This window comes from Myotis daubentonii, chromosome 7, assembly GCF_963259705.1.
Source record: "Myotis daubentonii chromosome 7, mMyoDau2.1, whole genome shotgun sequence".
In the NCBI taxonomy this organism is placed as follows: domain Eukaryota; kingdom Metazoa; phylum Chordata; class Mammalia; order Chiroptera; family Vespertilionidae; genus Myotis; species Myotis daubentonii.
The window spans coordinates 32586746-32592745 of NC_081846.1; positions in this window are offsets into that span (position 1 = coordinate 32586746).

Below are 6000 nucleotides of genomic sequence, written 5' to 3' on the forward strand. Positions count from 1 at the left end.
ATAGGAAAACTGTGTATGACTGATTGCACATATGTGTTACTGTGAAATGAACCACCTCCTCCTGTGCGTCCACTGTGGGAAATAGAACTTCCCCCAAAGAGCAGCAGGCATGCACGTTCTATAATTTTTATTGATTTTTGATAGAAACATTGATTTGTTCCACTTATTTATGCATCATTCATTGGTTGCTTCTTATATATGCCCTGACTGGGCACCAAACCCACAACCTTGGTGAATCAGGATAATGCTCTAACCAACTGAGCAACACACATTCTAAACAAAAACGCACAACCACCACTAGCACAGATGGAAGTTGGCTTCATCATTGATGAGTTTCTTGGAACAAAAAGGTAAGGGCTCATCTCTGGATGATGGCTTTGGTCCTGCAGTGGCTGCTGTGATGCGGGAAGCCGGGCAGCTAGATAGATATGTGATGTTCAGCTTACTGAAGTCGCTGGATTCCTTGAGTGTGAGGAACCTATGCAGCTTTTGGTAGCATCACTTCCGAACTGGGAACCCTAGCCTAGAGGAAAATTTCCCTCCAGGGATTATCAGTGGGAATGTTTGCAACTAAAGAAACCACTGTAGCCATGGTTCACTGCATGGGAGAAGCGACACATTGATGAGAGAATTGGGCTTGTTCCCTGATGGCTGCCCTGTGACCTAAGAGCTGGCATTGCCTTCCTTCATTGCTGGCAAGGTGATGACATTAGGGGTGGGACTCAGGATCACCTCAATACTCAGTTCAGTCCAGTCAGTCTTCCAACGCAGAGACATCGTGTCCGAAAGATTGTTTACTTGTCCCCCAAATGCAGATGCAATGGATTAGTTTCCCCTGACAGTATATTCCTTTTTCCTGTGACTTCCTCTTTTAGCATGAGAAGCGGTCCTGAAAATGGTCTATGAGTCAGTAGTAGGTTTGGTTGCATATAATAAAAGAAAGTAGCAATGACTTAACCAAAATAGTTTATTTCTCAAGTGAAATCCGGAGGTCAGTTAGGGACCCAGCTTCTTTCTGTTCACCATCCTCTTGTGGCTTCCATCCTCAAGGTCACTCATGGTCCGAGGTGGCTGCGAGGGCACCAGTGATCATGCGCATATTCCAGACAGGAGAAAGGAATGGGACGAGGCAAAGGGAGCACACCTCTTTTCAGTCAGCCCCCTTTAAGAAGCTTTTTTGGGAACTTACTGAACTCTTAATTCTTGTTAGCCAGCTGTAGAGAGATACAGCTACAATTAGTTGTAGGAAAGGCTGGAAGTCAGAGCGGGGGGTGGGGGTTGCTTGAGTGCTTTGCCACCCCAAATTTCACTGTGATCCTGATTCTACAGTCACACTCTCTAGTCTTGTTTTGAGATGGGAGAAGTTTGGGAGAGGTAAATTTGTGCACAGTGACCATGGGGAAGGAATCCTAGCAGACACCCCGATTTGGCCTGTGGACTGAGGACCCCTGGCTTTTCCATGAGAGGCTCAGAACAGGCTCTGGTTTCCATTCTTGCACAGAGCCAGGAACCCAGAGTCATTTCCAAGGGGCTAGCCTTGTGGTGTCTAGCATCTCCCAATTCTACACAGAATCTAGGCCAGTGGTTCTCAACCTGTGGGTCGAGACCCTTTTGGAGGTTGAATGACCCTTTCACAGGGGTCGCATAAGACCATCGGAAAACACATATATGATTACATATTGTTTTTGTGATTAATCACTATACTTTAATTATGTTCAATTTGTAACAATGAAAATACATCCTGCATATCAGATATTTACATTATGATTCATAATTAGCAAAATTACAGTTACGAAGTAGCAACGAAAATAATTTTATGGTTGGGGGTCACCACAACATGAGGAACTGTATTAAAGGGTCACGGCATTAGGAAGGTTGAGAACCACTGATCTAGGCTTTTGGTGTGTTTTTAAGGTTCCCTGTGGAGTAATCCTGTGAGTGGTGGTATGAGTGGAGGTCCTGGAGTTCAGCTGTCAGATTTGAATGTTGGTCCCACCTACTTTAGGCAAGTACTTGTTTCCCCATCTGTGAAATGGGAATTACCAGGTAGTTGTGATCAGTAACTTAAAATGTAATTGCATCGTGCCATGCCCAGCCCATAAAAGCTTGGTAAATTCCATTTGCAGACTGTTTTACAAGGGAGAAGAGAGCTTGTGGGAGCACGTATAGGTACAGTAAAGCACATTAAATAGGGGTGCCCTTCCTCTTAAAATTAGTGCAAAGACGTATCCCTCAGGGTTCCAGGAGCTGGGATAAAATGCCAACCTCGATATTAACCAGTCTTTCGTGTCCTGTCTTGGCCTCAGTTTGCTTGCCTGTCAGGTGAGTGGGTTGGCCCAGATCATCTGAGGAACTTGAAACAAAATCAACCCCGAGCTCTATGTCCCAGAGTCTAATTTGAGGCAATTCCAGCATGAGATTATTTTTAAGTGGCCCAAGTAATTCTAAATGGAGAGCCAGAATGGGGAACCAGAGGCCTAGCTGACCTCTGAGGTTTCCTTTAGCTTCTGCCACCTGAGTGCTGGTGTGCTCTATGTGGGCACTTGCCCACCCTGTGAGATCCTGCTGACACTCGGTTTTTCAATGTGGTCCTTGCTGATGCTTGACAAGTACCCTTTGAAGTTCTCTGTAAGCAGACCCCAGTCAAAATGCAAGCATGGTGAGCTCATGTGGGGGACAGAGACACTCGCATGGATTTCCTGACTTTCTCTGGTAGCATGAAATTAAGCTTTAGGTAGGCCAGTCCATCATGAAACAGACACCACCAGTTCCCCCTTAGAAAGAGGAAAAGTTGATAAAACAGAATCATTTGTCCACAGAACATCCCATATTCTGCATTCAGCAGGGAGCATCTTTATGGTATTGCTTTGTTCACCTTCCCACATTTTCTGTACTTGGTCAGATCTAAAGACTTGACTAAATTCAGGTTCTCCCCTCCCTCTCCAAGAATACTAATTGGTGGTGTGGTGTACACCCTGCTGCACACAATGGTCACACTAGCTGGCAGTATTGTCTGTCCCATTTTTACTTACATTAAATTCATCATCAGTTATGTTGTTGTTAATTGATTTACCCCATTAGGAAAGTCCTGTCAGTCTTGCATGTAACTTTTTTTTAACATTCATTGATGATTGTCACCTAGGTCTATTACTTAGTCATTGAAAAGTTGTGACTCTGTCATTGGGGGGGAGGGGGAGGGGTAGAAGACTCTTATTTTGAGTAATTTCAGCCTTTTTTAAAAGAAAAATTGCCAGAACGATAGCAAGCACTCCCACATAATGTTCATCCAGATCCTCCAATTCAGTGGTTCTCAACCTTCTGGCCCTTTCAATACAGTTCCTCATGTTGTGACCCAACCATAAAATTGTTTTCGTTGCTACTTCATAACTGTAATGTTGCTCCTGTTATGAATCGTAATGTAAATATCTGATATGCAGGATGGTCTTAGGCAACCCCTGTGAAAGGGTCGTTCGACCGCCAAAGGGGTCGCGACCCACAGGTTGAGAACTGCTGCTCCAATTGCTAACATTGATGCCTCTTAGTAGCTGCAGATGTTATATACCTTATCCCTAACTATTTCAGAGTGTGAACCTTGAAACAAGGACATTTTTACATAACCACAGACAGTGATTAAAATTAGGAAATCGATGATTCATACTCTTAGTTAATATCTAGGCTTTCGTATTTCACCAGTTGTCCTGCTAACGTCTTTTATGAGGAAAACCACCAGGAGCAGGATGGCTGTCCACAATCACTCACTGCATTTAGTTGTCATGTTTCTTGGGTCTCCTCTGATCTGGAACAGTTCCTCTGGTTTTGCCTTTCATATCTTGACATGTTTTAAGGGGGCAGGACAATTACTTTGTAGTTTGCCTGGTGTTTTCTCATGATCTGATTGAGGTTACGTAGTTGGGCAGGAATACTACAAAACTGATGTGATGTCCTCAGTGCATATCAGGTGCATGTGTGGGTGGGTTGGACCATTACTGGCGATGGTCACTTTAATCCCTTGGTTAAGGTGCTGTCAGCCAGGTTTCTGTGCTGTACTGATTTTCCTCTTTATGGAATACCAGATAAGATCCTCATCAGTCTTTCATCCACTGGTTTAGCAGCCATTGGTGATTGTTGAAAAATTGCTAAGATGTTTGCCAAGCTTTCCTTTTACATTTATTAGCATTCTGTAAGAATGAGCTTCCCATACACACACACACATGCACACTCATGAACACACTGTGTGTAGGTTACAGTCTGATTCTCTTTTTCATGCACACATTATCCATTTATGAGCCTCTTCAATTGGCTTCTATGTTCTTTTGCTATGTCCCCGTCATTCTCTGAGCACTTCCTTACATTGACAAGATATGCTAGGTTCATCATCTACTTTTCCAGATTTGCAAACCATTTCTCCAAGGAGCTGTGGTTCCTTTTCATGGGGAATGGTATCCAGACCAAAATCTGGGCACTGGTCATGCTTATTGCTACTGGGGTGTCTCCACAGAGAGGCTGTGTGTGTGTGTGTGTGTGTGTGTGTGTGTGTGTGTGTGTGTGTGTGTGTACATGCATACACTTGTGTATCTACATGTCATAACTTTATCTCTACATTCCATGAGTTCTTAGTAATATCTTCAGTTCCAACACACAGGATCCATTCTAATCTTTCTCCATTCCATATTAATAATTCCTCCAACAATGAGACACTGACTCCTATTATCTTCAGTGTATTTCCTTATTTTTCAATCCTAGAATATGCCAATGTGGTCTCATAATTATTAACCCATACTACTGTGAAAAAGTCTTTCTAGCTAGAATTCAGTATTTATTTACTGATTCACTTCCAACATTACAAAAATACAGGGTAGGCAAAGTAGGTTTACAGTTGTCAGTATATGAAAGTTTATTCTTGTGTTATTATTTACTGATTATTGTATTATCTTCCATATGAACAACGTAGACCTACTTTTGCCCACCCTGTATGTACAAGGTTAATCATGTAGTAATTTCTTTAATTTAGACTTTTTGTCTAATCTGAGAGTACATTGCTATTTTTTGCTCTTTGGTTTAATAATTATTTAAAATACAATTTACTATCTTGAAATTCTTAATTTTGTCTCAAATTTGTCTTTATAAACAAAATCTGATGGAATGATGAAACATGCACTGGGACTGGCACCTTGGCTCACACATGGCTCCACCTCCCCAGGATGCTGTCTCAGCTGCCCCCTCTTGCCCTTGGGCAGCCTCCGTCTCCCTCCCTTCTCATCCACTGAGATTGATTCAGGCCAAAACTCTTGTCAACCACTTGACTCTCATAAACTCTCACTCTGGTGAACAGTGGCATTTGGGTCCCAGAGATTAGTGTCCACATAGTCGGTGTCCAGCAATCCCTGAAGATCTTCCTTCTCCAGGGCACAGTGGCCCTGGTCTGTGGCTGCCAACACTTTTGGGGAAAGACTGGCTGTTTATATTTGTGGCCACCGTGCACTGAGAAGCTGCCTGCCTTCCTGTCCAGAGAGTCTGGGTCTGGGAACTAGGCAAGAGGTTGGTGCTCCGCTCACTGCAGTAAGTGCATGCTTCCACTCCCCTGTCCATGTTTGTACAGCAAGGTCGCCCATCTGCAGGTCGCCCATCTGTTTTATTCCTGGGGGTCAAAACATTCTTGTGGACACTCATTGTAGTGTTTATATCCATCTGATTCCCATTGAAGTCAGTCATCCCATCATTGTCAGCCTTGGCCTTCGGGGAACACACACCACACAACTTTTTAAAGATGCTGGTCGCCTTCCCTACACACCTCTCAGCGCCTCAGTGAGGAAGTCACCATAAATCCACTCCAACATCCCTTCCTTCCTAAGCCTTTGGCTTCCCCCCTCTTCAGACATCAGGCTTCTCAATCTCATTGAATCCAGGCTACTATTGAGTATGGTTTTAGTCAAGCTGTTAGAGCTACTTCTAGATGTTTGAGCTAAACATTGAGTTCAGAATCTCTGCTAAACACACCAC